At 36.8% G+C, this 15258-nt stretch overlaps 1 long non-coding RNA gene across 3 annotated transcripts in view; it reads right to left on the bottom strand.

The window, feature by feature from the left end:
• Positions 1-1065: 1065 nt before the first annotated feature.
• Positions 1066-15258, bottom strand: part of LOC140683897 (uncharacterized) — a 155121-nt gene continuing 140928 nt past the window's right edge. For 2 of the 3 annotated variants that reach the window (XR_012055499.1, XR_012055497.1), the window contains exon 5: positions 9529-10728. This is a non-coding gene — a long non-coding RNA (uncharacterized lncRNA). Of the gene's footprint in view, positions 2455-9528; positions 10729-15258 lie in introns of those variants that run through there. The other variant, XR_012055498.1, reaches the window with a different exon arrangement.

The raw sequence follows: 15258 nt of genomic DNA, 5'->3' as shown, positions 1-15258 counted from the left end.
TGATCACTGTTAGTTGGTTTGATAAATAAAGAAGAAGTTATCCAAACTAACCCAGTAAATTTGAAAATACTAAGGCCAAACTATTCCTCACCCTGGAGAATCACAGTTATTCACAATTATTATGCCAACTTACGTACCTCTGAACAAACATTTAAATCCAATTCTTTCATCAGTAGTGGAATAGCAGCAGCTACAACTGACACAAGAGCAGAAAGAACTGTTACAGATTCCCAGGACAGAGAATGAAATTAAGGAAACAGTATTTGTGTTGAAAGCGGGAAAGTCTATGCCCCCGACGGATTTGCTGCAGAATTTTTAAATACATTTGAAAGTGAAATCATATCAGGCTTACAGGACTATGTCACCAAGCTTTGGAGAGGATCGCTCCCAGACTCCCATAGGGAAGTAACCGCCTTTCTGCTTCTCAAACCGGATTATGATCCTCTGGAGAGGTTATCCTTTCTGTAATTAAGGTTGTAACCACAGTCCCATTTTATGGCTGATTTTGATATTCAGTACGAAACTTCTATATGACTACTCAATAAAGTCCAACAAAGTAACCAGAGAATCTGCTCCAATCTTACAGAAATATACATTAGTATCTCTTATCTCTAGCCATGATCACAAAAACACACAGATGTATAATTTTTTGTCCACAAATGGCTAACAAAAATTTCTCTTAAACTATTTAAAAGCACTATTTTTGAGGAACAACTATATTTAATTGCCAGGTACCATCCCAAAAAAAGAAGGAGCAAAGACTGATTGTCTGATTTCCAACAGGTTTAAACTTTAACAAATATCCTCCAACTGGAAAAGAAGAACAAAGCAAAGCAGAAAACTTACATTTAGGCAGACAAAATGTTTCCCTAGTAATGTGAGAGATGATGATGGAAAGATGGAATTTACACTCTGTATTAATTCAGGTGAAATAAACAGTGAGCAGAACTCTTACACTATCCAGTAATTCTTATTAGCAATTTCAAAAATTAAGCAGAACAATATGCTCCCTTACCTATCATCTAAATATTTATGGGTTTTTTTTTTTTTTGGTTTTGTTTTTTTTTAACAAAACCACAAGATTTAGACGTTTCTTTCCAAGACTTATGGACTGCACCTCAGGCTGGCAAGCCTCATTTACAGATGCATCTCTATATAAGTCAAAGGATCTACCTCTTATTTTTGGTGTCTGTAAGAAAATAGTCCAGGACTTCACATCTTCATGTCATAGATAAGAATTTTATGGTGCCATAGAAACATGTGTAAACAGGAAAGATTTTTGGGAATTCACCAAAGCTTAACCTGCCAGCATGTGCATAATGTCCTGAAGCATTTTAAAGCAGGCCAGAGAGTATCTCCTATTTGTCCACTTATTAACAGCCCTCTTCTCCCTGAGGCCCTTGGAGGCAACCTCTATTAATTGTGGAATGATTTTGACATGATGACTCTCAAGGATATTTGTAATGAAAGAATATTTAGGCCCTTTGAGAGATTAGTGAAATATAAGCCATACACCAAAACAACACATTTATAGATATTTACAAATAAGACATTATCTGTGGGAGATAAATTGAGGAATTTTTGTACTCCCAAGTTTAATCCCTTCAAATGCTAGCTTTTAATTATGGATAAAGATCATGAAAAGAATCTGCACTTGATATCCTTTTAGGATGAATAAATTCAGGGGAGATAAAAGCTAAGATCAAGTGAAAAAGCAATCTGGATCAAGAGTTCTCTGATGAAGAATGGATTGAGATATGTAATCAAACAAAAACAATCTCCATTGGTGTAAGATACCAAATGTTTATATTTAATGTTATTCATAGAATATGTATGACTACAGAAAGTATGTGCTAAGTAAATAGTGACAATGATGATATATATATGAAATGTAATTTTGAAAAGCAGCCTCAGCATGTGTGATAGGACTCAAAGCATTCAGAAACTCTGACACAAGGTTGCAGATTTTTTTTCATCTGGAAAAAAATAACTAATGAAAAAGCTAGACTCTCTAAAATATGTTGATAGAATATGGAATGTTAGAATAATTAGACTGGAATTAAAACAGAGAAGATGATCTATGGACTATATTACCACCCATGCTTATCATAAAAAAATAAATTATCTGTTAAATAAAATAAACTCACACGTATTTTAAGTTAGCTTTGCTGTGGAAATACTTTCACCAGCGAACTAAAGCCCTATAGCTTTTCTACATACAAAACTCAATTTTCTGTATTTGCACCTAAAAAAAAGGTCCGCATTGTTCCAGACATGCAGAAATAATGACAAGATGTGAGGGATGTGGTTTAATTTGTCTGCGACTTTATTAACTGAACTCACCTGGGAATCATTCAGCAATAACATACTCGGTGCAGGTCATCATTTCTTCTTCACTTGTTTCTCACATTTGGGGAGAGCTGTCACTCATAACAGGGACCCCACTGCCCTCCCCTGCAAGGAAGGTAAAGAGCTGCAAAGAGGCTGCCGCCTATTTGCTGCAAGAGCCTCTCTTTTTCAGCCTCTTTAGCAAGCAGCTGCTCTGATTTGCTCCTAACCCTGGTTTATCAAGGAAGGAGACGCTCTGAGGAACAAACAGAGGTACTGGTCACCTGCCACCAGGAAACACCAGCAATTATCTGGGCTGCCCTGTCCAGGTACTGGACAGGACAGTCCAGATAATTCTCATGACAATTCACATGACAACTAGAAATACAAGTGAGGAGGTGGAGCCCTCTCCCCTGGATGGTTTGTGTATCCATCCCAATGAGTATTGTTTCTTTATAGGAGCTCCTAAGAGGTGATCCCATCCCTGAACACACACCTCTAGCCTCTTCATGGACCTTCGAGGTCTTGCTCACCTGTTCAGACCTTTTGGTCTGATAGAACACATCCCCCACCACTCACAAAAATGTTCTCATTGACAGCACTACCTTTCAACTTCTTTCTCTCTTTCCCAGTTCCTTCTTATACAAAGTGCACTGGAAAGACCTTCTAGCATACAAACCTCTTTTCAGGGCAATCCTTTTGAACTGGTCAAAGGACTATCCAACATTCAAGACCCACCTCCCATCAGTCAATTTGTCTTTTAGAATAAATAAATTCTGGCAAGGAAAAAGGAGTTTGCTGTATCACCAACTGTCTTAGTCAACGCCTGAAATCTGGCCAGTTTATAAAGAATGAACAGAGATACCTGCTCTGTCTATAAACTGAGCATGTTATTTAAAGGATGGAGTGAATGACTATTTCTTTCACTGACAGGTCTCCCTTCTGGCAGGTATGTTGTACATGTTGAGTTGTATATGTTCTCAAATCTACCTTTCTTGGAAAAATAAATAGGCTAAAGTACCTCACAGAAAGATTGGCATCCACGAAAGAGTTAGTTCCAGATCACATTTATTCAATATCTCACGGGGAGAGGACCCATGCACCTCTTTGAACCCATGCACCCAGCACCTCTTTGAACACCAGGTCATGGGTAGCATGGGCTATTTATGGAAATTTTTTGGCCTCTGCTGCATTCCTACAAGTGCCTCAGTTTACCAGTGGCTGCGTGAGACTTTAACAACAGCTATTCTGGCACTCCCATTTTTTCAGTTTTAGTGCTTAGCATTCAGAGCTTAGATGGACCATTTTTATTTTCCAAGGGCTCAGTTCATGTCTTTAACCTTAGATGTCTAGTATCATGTGAGATGCTGAGATTTTCTGTGACATTCTGCTTCTCCAGAAAGGCAAAGGACTTCTTGTGCCACATCCACGAACTCTAAGAGGATTCACGCAACACTATGGGGTTTCTGAAAAGTACCAGGTAACCCTATAGGCAGCTGTCAGCAAGCCCCTAAACTTCAACAGTTGCATTATCTTGCATGCATTATCCTAGTTGCATTACTCTGCAGCATGAATCTTTATCATTGCTTTGTAGAATCATAGCTTGGTTTGTCCAAGAGTGCATTTCTAATTATTGTGGTCTCAGCAATTTTCTTTGCAATTAAAAAAATTATCCAATAACATTGCTTGCAAAAAACAACTTTTGCTCAATCTCCAGCCCAGAAAATGACAAGCATTCACCTATGGGGATGTGCATCTTGCCACATGAGCATTCCATGTAAGAAAAGGTCTCTCAGTGGTCTTTTTTCCCTCGCTTTCTCCCCGCAATGGGATCCTAGATATTGAAAGTGTAACATTTTTCTACCTGAGATGACTTTTGCTCCTTTTCTCTTTCTATCACCTTCACAGTTGCCACAGGGCTCCTGTTCAGAAGCTGTGTACAGTTTCAGAGTGAACACTATAAGGGCTGTAACATTTCTGTCTTTTCCAACCCACATAGGGAAAGGGAACAGAGTCCCATTATTTTGGGAATTTAGCTTCCTTTTTTCTGTGCATGTGGAAAGTTTTTTCTTGATCTGCTCAAGACCTGCTGCCTTTTCTGCACGAAATTTCCTGAATAGATACCTTCTGACCCTGAGCCAGAAGAAAAACAAAAAAATGTTCATCTGAAGTGTCAGCCATTCCACTTCTGTCCCTACTTTCCTACCCTCTAAGGGAAGTTTCAATTTAATTTTTCTTTTAGCCCTACTGCCATTGTGCAGCAGCCACCAATTCCCTCACTGCAAACCCACAGAGGGATTCAGCCAGGTCCCTAATTTTTTCTAGGGGACTCTGAAGCCTGATGTAAGAAGCATTTGCATCTGGATCCAGTTAATAAGTTCCTCTATTGCCTCCTTGCAGGTAGTTGCTGTATTTACTTTCTCCCAGGTGCATTGAGCAAGCCATTTGTCTACTATGTCCTCCTCTTCCTTTCACCTATTCTTCAGAAAGATGTCAGCTCAGGCACTATATTCCTTTCCTCTCATTTTTTCAGATAAACCCTCTTCCCCCACTACATTTCTGCTCCCACTGAAGCTAACTGGAGATTAGCCATTTGTCCAAGCCAACAGGGAATGTGAAAACTAAGAGCAATGCCTAATGAAGCTTGGAGAGAACAACCATGTTGTGCCTAATTGCATTCAGGATTTTTCAAGCATTTGCCTTCCTAACTCACGCTGCAAGAGCAAATTCATTGGAGGCATGCTCTGCTGGCTGATGCACCAGTTACAGCTTACACACAGGTTTCCATCTAGGGCTGCCTTCTGACCTGGACATTTGTGACAGAGAGAGCACACGTGCACATGCTGGCTTAACAGCAGCCCACTTACAGAGCTCACAGAAATGGGAAACCTTCTGCTGCTGCCTGCGCAGCTTGCATGAAGTCCCAGAGCAGACATTTACAACTGACATAGCATTGCTCACAATTTACTCTGCTCCTTGGTCAGACTCTCAGATCTTTTTTTCTCTGAAAGATTGTAGGGGAACATGGTTTTCTTCCTCCTCTGAGATCTTTAAGCCTGTTTAACTAAGAGATTGGCTAGAAATCTGCCAGCACAAAAATATGAGTAAAATGCTGCACTTGTCTAATGAGGATACCAGAGAGTTCTGAAGAAATGCTAGGGGTCTGCCAATATCTATTTATGTTGACAGTGCCCATGGCATCCATAACGTACAATAAATAAGAGCAGTCATTCCAAAACACTATAATAAAATGTTCACAACTTAAAAGTAAATACTAGTCAAAATTATTTGCTGCGTTATTACTCTCACGCAAAGGTATTTGTAATTGGTGCCATAATCAAAATTCTTTATTAAATATATAATGCTTTTTTATAAGATGACCCTCCAAATAGAAAAGGTTTGTGTTGATCTACTTGAATTGCTTTGCTGTGAAATAAAAATGTTAAGAACTCATTTCCAAAGGATGAGAAATGGGAGGCAGCTACCCCTATTTTTCTTTTTTTTTTTTTTAATAACGCTTAATTCCTGCTACATGAATTAAATAGATAAGGCTGCAAGCAGCTGCTCCCCACCAAAACACTTCACAGTTACATGATAAAATGTAGGTGATAACATTGCAGTGCTGTAAAACAAGGTTGTAGAAATGTGGGCAAGTACTGACAGATTTGCCTTTAAATCTTCTTTGCTAATATTTATAGGCATGAAATCTTAAAGCACCTTTAATGTTCCTATAATCCTGCCCATTTGACAGCTTTTACATAATTTTATAGGGAAAGGTGACCTGATCATCCCAGGCTGTTGACAGTGCAGCTGAAATGGCCCTCCAATAAATGAAGCAGGATTATCCAGACACTATGGCAAACAACAGCTCATAATATGCATCAAGAAATTTCCATAGCACATCGGATCTTTGTCTTCAATGACACATGGATCATGATGGGATTTGAAGAACACATTTCCCCAGACACTTGATAAGTTTTAACCTAAAAGTATAGTATAAAAGGCTCCCTTCAGATAGGTTCTGTTTTCCATATTAGAAAGAAATTGCTTTCAATCTGGAAAACTAGAGGCATAGTTTTAAGCTGAATTATCATGTTAACTTATCCTGCTCAGTGTAGCTATGTTCCCTAGCACTTTGAATACATTTATGAGTTTATTCAGTTAAAATTATAAAACATTACAAAAATTTTTTTTTTGCTGTGGTAAAAGTCACTATTGACAATAAAGAAATCTTGATGAAAGCTGTGATAAAACTATGTAGAAGTTTTTCTGAAGCTCTCATGCTTCTCTGTAAAATACCTTGCACAAAATGCTAGCTATATGCCTCCTAGGTTTACGTGATAATGTCAAGAAAAGGTTTTGATGTCTGCTGCCAATTCATACCAAAGGTACCATGTGCTATAAATTTAGTTTATATTGAGGTAATTAACAGTGACATGGCCAGATTGTATTAATACCTCTGCTCCTATTGCTTAGCCTAGGTACTTTACAATTTGAATGCCACAAAATATCAATACTGATGGTTTATGGCATCATGCCAGAGCAGCCTGAGGACAGGCAAACTAGAATTGGTTGACAGTTTTTGTTCGAGCATAGAGTTTGTTTGGTCTCATAAGACATTTATGAGGTCAATTGGATGTCATTTAGAATATCAGGAGAGAAACATATTTAAACTACATGCCATGTCCCACTAGGAGGACAGAAAGAACTCTGTGAGCAAATACTAAAAAGGCATTGCGAGCACTGCAGAGATAAGAAAGAAAAAAAGACTGAGCTAAGGGTGAAAAAAGGGGATCTTCCCCAGAGTAATAACTGTCCCTTTGACAATCCCCTGAAAGAAATTTGGCAAAAGAAAAACAAAACCACATGCAAACACAAAAAATCTTTGAAAACAGCAAACATTAATTTTCCCTTAAAATAAAGTTTGTATTGATGATACAGATGCTTATTCAAGACATAGCAGGGGACTAAGATTCTGAAACACCTAGGGAAAAACTCTCAGTATGTGTTTTCCAGAATTTTCCTTGGTATAGGAATAACAATGAACACTGATAAAATGGAAAAAATAAAACAACACCCAGGTGCTAGACTGGAATATTCTGTCATTAATCTGACATCTGTCCTCCCAGAAAAGTATTGTATTGTTCTGTGTCTCCATTTTTTTCCTTCTGTTAAAAATTAAAGTGAGTGGTATTTAAGTACATTGTGTGTACTTTGACAATTCCATGTTCATAAGAGAAAAATGTAATAACATAAAAAATTATTAGCTTTCACTGTTATAAAAGAACAGTCAAATTCAATTGCTTAATTTTAAAGATCATCTAATTCCAAGGTTTCTGCCATGGGCAGGGATATCTGTTCAAGGTCCCATCCATCCTGACCTTGAACACGTTCAGCAATGGGGCATCCACAGCTTCTTTTGGCAACCTGTTCCAGTGCCTCACTATGCTTATAAAAGTAATCCAAGATTTGTGGGGTTTTTATTTTGTTTTTTAATTAAATATGTTTTAGAGCTGACTACCTCCCTTAGGTTGAGCTCTTAAAATCAGCACCAGCACATATGAACAGAAAAAAAATCACTACTTACAAATTGCATGTCTTCATGTAAGAGTTAGGAGATTTTCAGTTATCGCCCTGAAAAAAAGGGCAATGCCTTGTGACTGATGAACTAGTGGCCACCTTACCTAGCTACATTCTCTGTTGTCATGTCTACTGGTGAATCCAAACCAACACTTATATTTCTTAAAACACGATTCTGTGGCTTTCTGCAGTATTTTGTGCAGTGCATAAAATGAGCTGAACAGGTTCCAGCAGAGAACCTGCAAATTTGCTGTGCATGGGTGAAATTCACCCCATCAATCAAGGGTTAAGGACAGGTACTTCCAGGCTGTGACTTTCCCCAACCACCTAAGGTGGATGTTCTGGAAGTGCCAAGCATTGGCCACAGGCGACTGTGGAGAGCATTTCAGTAATTCTGGTAACAGAATTGCAGTGGTAATGCTTGCAGTGGTAATTTTCTGGGATATAGAATAATACAGAGATTTGAGTTCAGGTGTTTAACCTCACTGTCCTAACTTGCTGTACATTTAGACTCTGTCTATTGCCTAGCAATCTCCACCAAAAGAGATGACCCACTAAATTAAAATATTTCTATGGGATATAGATTCATATTTTTGCTCTTCCTTATTTGAATAACAGACTTGAACACTGGTCTTCCTCTTATTCAACAACTGCAAAAAAAAAAAACCAAAAAAAAAAAAGGCTGGTTCCCTATATCCCAAAAAATCCCCCACAAAACCACTTAAAATCAGTTTCAAAAAAACAGAATTGTCCTGACAATGAAAAGGGAAAGTTCTACATTTTCAAAAAATCACACAATGAAAGCTGGTTTCCCTTACATCTCTGTTTAACACTCTGCAGCAACATATATGGTATTTCAGTGTTCAGATGCCAGGGGAATATGTCTTCTTAGCTGACCTAGCTGCTGGCAATTCTGGTACTAATTAAATAAGCCACACTGACTTAGCAACACAAGGGTAATCCTACAAGATACGGTAAAACCTTTATACCAATGACTCTGCTGACAGAATGGAAGTCTCAAAATCACTGTGAAAACTGACTTTTCATAATCAATCATAACTTTATGACTTTTCTTCTTATCTCTGGGTGTGCATAGTGTTAAAATTGCACAGAGAGGTCCAAAAATATACTGAAAATAATTAATTTTCTTCAGATGCTGAGATAATCACGCTGCTAACATATTTGGCTATGGTTTGGGGGAAACAGTATGCATGATGATTTCCATGAAGTCCACCAAAAAACGAAAACTTTGCAGATGTAATTCTTATTCTTATTCATATGTCACAGAACTACTCATATATTGCCTTTAATGTTCTTAGAACTTAAAGCAGCATTAATATTATTGTAATGACGAACTAAGATGTATTTCAGGATATTTGCAATCATTTACCCTTCCTAAAAATTCTTTGTTGCTCTCTTATGAGTTCATTATTTTTACATAACAGTCATTAATTTAGCAAAGCAGTACAGAAAAGAGGGACTGCAATCTATTATATAAGAAAATAGATGGGGGTGGGGGTGGTATTTATTTTTCTTTTAATAATGGGTATAATTATGAAAATATTCAAGCAAGCAGATGGGTCAGCAGTCTCAGATTTGCATGGAGAATAAGGAGTGAAGCCAGTTAGGGAAATCATAGCCATTATATTTTAGGTACTCTTATTCCATAGTTGAGAAAGTACTTTGGATATTGCTTCAGAAGATCTGGAACTTTCACAAGACAAATCCAGAATGCTTCAAATATTGAAATGGTTAAGGGGAAAGACTCTACCATCACCAGAAAATGGGGACTCAGAGTTCAGAGCACAGAACTATCTTTCTGATCTCTGTTGCACAGTGTGAGAAGAATGTGCCCTTTGACTGCATTTATCTGCCCTAAACTACCTATCTGTACATGTAGGACCACCTGTATAAGATCACTACTCCAGGCTTCTTCTACAATCCACAAAAGGAAACAGACACCTCTGGAGGATACTTCATGATATCCATTTTTGATGCTTATGTTATGGAAAGATAAATTCCTCTCTCAACATGACACATGGGCTGTAGCTATGCTGAGGTACAGGCTGCTCCTCTGACAAGTGTGCACGGTGCCCGGAGCAAGACAGCTCTGGTCCCTGACTATCCCTAGCACAGCAAGATGCTGCTGCATTGGAAACATTACAGTCCTGAAAGTGCTAAGATCAGATTCCAGTGCCTTGGTAGGTTTTGTGGAAGCAAGTCCTCTGAGAGACTGGGGGATGATAATTTTGATTGTGTTATTAAAGGCTCTTAATTCTTTGAAGCCAAGAACTTTTGGTAGGGCTAAATAGAATTTACCAAGACTCCCTGATTAACATCCCTAATCCTGAAAATACTGATGATATCACATATTTATTTAACAGCCCTTTCATCACTTTAGTGATGATAGTGTGAAACAAAAAGTCTGGAGAAGACATCACAGTGCAAAAATAATTATTATTAGGAATTGAAGGGTAGTAAATAAATCATCTTCTATGTTGCTTTCTTCTTTTATTTTTCATTTTGGGTATGTTTTCACACACTGCTTACAGAATTCATTTGCATTCCAAGTGTTCTTATTAAAGCAGCACCATTTATTCTACAACATATACAAGATTTACTATTTTTAAAATTCTATTTCAAGGCATGAGCTTGGCATACAAAGTCAAATCCCAGGAGTGAGTTCCTTCTTTTTCCTTTAAAAAATAATTGTAAAATAATTTTTCATCTAAACAGTTTTAGGTTACATGGTGGGACAAACAGAAGATGACACTTTTATCCACTTGCTCCTGTTTTTTTCCCCATTCTGTAACACAGCATCTGCAAAAATGAAAATGTAAAAAGAAGAAAATATGAAAGTTTCTTTTTTTCCCTCCTGTTTTAGGCATTTAAAATACATATCAATGAACATAAGAAAATTCAATATTCAATATCCAACATAATAATTTCACCTTCTAAATCCTGTGCATATATGCAATACAGCACTGACCTGACATATTGTAGGGTCCTGGTTAAACTGTGATAGTCTATTTGGTGAAAGTCTACATGCTGAAAAGAAATTTTAACCATTAATGTTCAGAAAGTTTGCTCTTTTTAACAGCGAGGCACATAACACAAATATACTTCCTACCAAAGAGGAATTTAATTTTAAAAAGCACATTCAGATTTACTTGTTAGAACATGTCTCCATTGCAAGTTAAGCTCTATCTGGAGTTAAAAGCCTATGCTTTTCAAGGATTGAAATGAATGTTAACTTTTACTTACAGTCTGGAGTAGTTTTACTACAAACAGATTACATTAATTTCCTTGGAATGTAGCCATTTAAACAGGCATATAACCTCCCACACAATCAGGAGAGAAGGAACACATGAGCAGAAGTTGTCGCTATTTGTCCTAAGGACCGCAAGAGAAAATCCCAGAGTGCCCATACAGATTCAGCTGTCCCTGATAGCTGCTACCACTATTCCACCTTGAGGGACAGATAACTCCACGTGTGAGAGCTAACTTCATTAGCAGCTGCAGAACAGTAACACATTTGTGTCCATTGGGCTTCCATTGCCACAGTATTCAAGCACTTCATGAACAAGAAGAAACACATTTTCCAAAAAACTGCAAAACCGAGAAGTATTCTCTTCTTAAAAAAAAAAAAAAAAAAATAGCCAACTGCAGTTCACAGTAATTAAGCACCTGCATTTCTGAGGTAGCAGCTATTTTCCATTCACATCAACTTCACCCTGGATTTTTGTTCCTTTACAGTTCTTCAGGCTATACCCTATCAAATGAGTTATCCTTGATTGCTGTTTGAATGATAAACCAGATTTACACAGGTCTAGCTGAATGATTTCATAGAAAAGCATTTGTCACTATGCAGAGAATGAAAAAAATGATTGGTGTTATTTACAGGAAGAACCATATATGTTACCTTGAAACACCACATATAATGGCATGTGTGGGTGTGAAAAATTATATTTTAGTATTGGCATTTATTCTTTAAATTTGTATTGGGCAGATTGCTAATAAAATAAATTTGCTGACACCATATTTTGGATTACTTGGGGAGGAAAAGGATGGAACTGAACTCTGCTTTCAGTCAAATGCCAAAATCTCTATTCAATAGCAGAAACTATGAATGAGGGCCAGAGTTCAACTATGCAACTATTTTCTTTTATCATTGAAAATCTACCAACATTGGTTTTCAATATTGTTAAATATTGTTAAATAATTAAATATTGTTAATAATAAATATTGTTAAATAATTCAATATTGAATTAATAATTTTAATATTTTTAAATAATACCAATATTGTTTTCATATTTCAAAGGTTTTGACAGTGAAAAAGGTGAAACCTTCTGTTTTAATTCATAGTCAGCGGATAATCTGCATTTAATTTTATTACACTTAAACTAAACTTTAAAAATTATCCTTCAAAGCATATGCCTAGATGAAAATTAAATGCAAATAACAGTCTATGTTGCTTTATGGTGTGAACAGTTTTCCTGGGGTTTTAGTAAAATTTTTATTGAAGCAAGTATCCCAAGCCACAGAGGAGTCTAAGTACTTTTAACAAAGCTCAGTGTCAAATAGACACTGAAGTAAAAGTTCTTTTCACTCTGAACTTACGAACAATCATAAGATCTTATCCTGTACTTCATTTGATCCTAAGTACTGAAAAGACTGAGCACTTACTTTTCCCCCTTAGTTTTTTCTCGATGCCCAACCCACACAGGCAAGTAATCAATTCAGAGTCCTGATCTATAAGTTTGTAATGTTGCCTCTTCCAGTTTCTTGTTCTGAAAAATTAGTAATGTGGCCAACAGCAATGTGCTGCGGAGCAGTTGGAAGTGTTGCTAAATCAAATCAAAGGATATTGCTAATTTTAAACATGTGTCATAGCCTTGTTGTAAAATAGTTAGTACTCACTTCAGATAGCAGAAAATGTAGGAAACTGTTTAAACAAATCCCTTTGGAAATGTGGTACCAGGCTGAATGGCAGCGGAAACACCAGTGGGAAACTCCTTGTACCAAATACTGTGTTCAAAATGCTGGATTCTGATTCCTCTTACATCCCTTTTCACAGACTGCGAAGTTATGTTCCTGAGGGATATCATAACCCATTCTTTCAGGGGTTACTTAAAATTAAGTGAGCAGTTTAAAGTTACGATTGAGCCTTCCTTGACAATCAGCAGAAATGGAAAACACCAACTCATCTCCCTGCTTTCAATACCTATTCTGAGACAGGTTGAATTGCACTCTGGTTATGCCTCTCCCTCTGCTGATTAGAAAGCAAGCCTTGGAGAGCACTTGAAGTGAGAGCCATGACTTTTACTTAGCTAATTTTCAGTAAATTAAATCCCACTCTTGCGTTAATTATGCTCCTAGCTGCAGGGAAAATGGAAAGGAAAGGGAAAAGGTAGTTCTAATATAAACAGCATCAAGTCTACATCCTATAAAGTTAATAACCATACACAGCAAGGGCAGAAAAAGTTTTTGGAGAGCTTCATATGAATATGTTAACTCTCTATTTAGTCCTGGAAGTTTTAGTCTTAACTTGTTAAAAGAGGGCAAGGCTGATTATAATGGCCATGAAGCTGAGAGGTATGGGAGCATTTTCTTTTCAAGTAGTACATAATTATTTTTTTTACTACAATCTCATTTACTTCAATTATATGAAAACACCTGAGGCTATCTGTTTTTCACTAGCTCCAAAATGAAGATGAAAGTCAATGGGGCCATCACTCTCAAAAAAAAGAGAAAGATTAAGAATTTTAGTGCCAATCGTAAGGAGATATCTTTGTTTCTTTCTTTTTCCCTCCAACGTATACATTTTCCTATAGATTGCGATAATATTTTCTCCTACAAACTGAATTATATCCTCCAGTTCCTTTAGATCCTTTCATAAAGCCCACAAGTCAACTGTGCAGCTAAACATGAATTTGCTCTCTGATGTTCTCCTCACCTTTGCTGGAACCTAATCTTTTTTGCCTATTGTATTTGCCTGACTCAAATTGTAGCCTTTTCCAGAGCAGCGAGTGTCTGTGATGCCCTTGCAAAGCATGTGTGGATTATGCCAACTACAAAATTCTGTATCCTGGGTTCAAGAATATGTTGTTGAGTACATGTTTTTTTAATGAAGCATGAAACATAAGTTTTAGGAAATTGCTTTCAGGAAAATAAGATTAAATTGCCTTTGAATTTGTTTGGTATCAGGATTAAAGTCTCTAGAAAAAAATATTATGTGCATTTGTCTGTAAGAAGTGGCTGTGGCTATAGGAGCAAAACACAGGACGCAAATATTTTCTTGCCGTCTTTCCAGGCCCCTGAGATTTTGGCAGAATGAGGCTTCAAAGGGATAAGTGGCTTATATAATCAAAGATAAAGATACAAAAGGAAGGACTGTGAAATGCTCAATCATCTCCTTAAGAATGTATCCTGATCAAGCGAAATCAAGAAATAAAATTAATAGGAATAAATATGGTCAGCAAGAAATCTTAGATAATAATAATGCAGTTAAGAGAGAGAATTAGACATAATTGCTGTATTAGTGCATTGCTAATTAAGCTGGAATGAAACCAGGTGGAAGAGATATATTTGCTGCCCATTGGCTCCTGCAGACTGGAGATAGTAACATGGAGAAACCCTGAAGACAGAGGAAAATTTAATGAAAGTAGACTGACTTGCCAAATCAACATTAATGTGATCTTTTTCATATATGAAAGTGTAGGTAATACGACATTAGTGAAAGTAATATAGTAGTAGTATATAGTAGTATTAAAGTATTATAGTAGTTATCCTATAAAAGACCATTTTTCCATTTTTAAGTGACAATTCTTTTTTTTTTTTTCTGTGTGTGTGTTTGGTTGTTTGGTTGTTTTAGTTTGCTTCTTTGTTTTAATTAGGAATGTTTTCCTGAATAAGGAGCATGAATAAAAATAATAGCAATCAATACTCCTGTAATGGCAGAATTATTCTTATCTTCTGTAACATATTAAGAAAAGTCCTTCAGTTCATTATCTCTAAACTGATGATTCATCATCTATAAACCTTTATTTACAGCTATGAAATGGACTAAGGGATTTGACCAAACATACAGTGGGTAGGGTATTTTCTTGTTTGTTATTAAATTAGCTTTTTACCCTCTCTCCCTCTTTGTTTCCTTGTCCTCTTGTTTCTAAAAAAATCTTTTTCCCATTGCTGCTAAGCATGTGGTTACAGGGGTAAAAAATCCTATTCCCTAACTGATTTTCATTTAGTGCACCAGGAGCCTTAAGCCACTTTGTGTGCAGATTTCCAGTTTCAATTAGAATGGGTTTGCAGACATCAGATGATGTGAAAAATTATCTCATTTGAATC

The sequence above is a fragment of the Taeniopygia guttata genome, chromosome 1 (genome assembly GCF_048771995.1).
Source record: "Taeniopygia guttata chromosome 1, bTaeGut7.mat, whole genome shotgun sequence".
NCBI lineage: Eukaryota > Metazoa > Chordata > Aves > Passeriformes > Estrildidae > Taeniopygia > Taeniopygia guttata.
The sequence above is the reverse complement of the archived record's forward strand: the minus strand, read 5'-3'. Positions and strand labels throughout refer to the sequence as shown.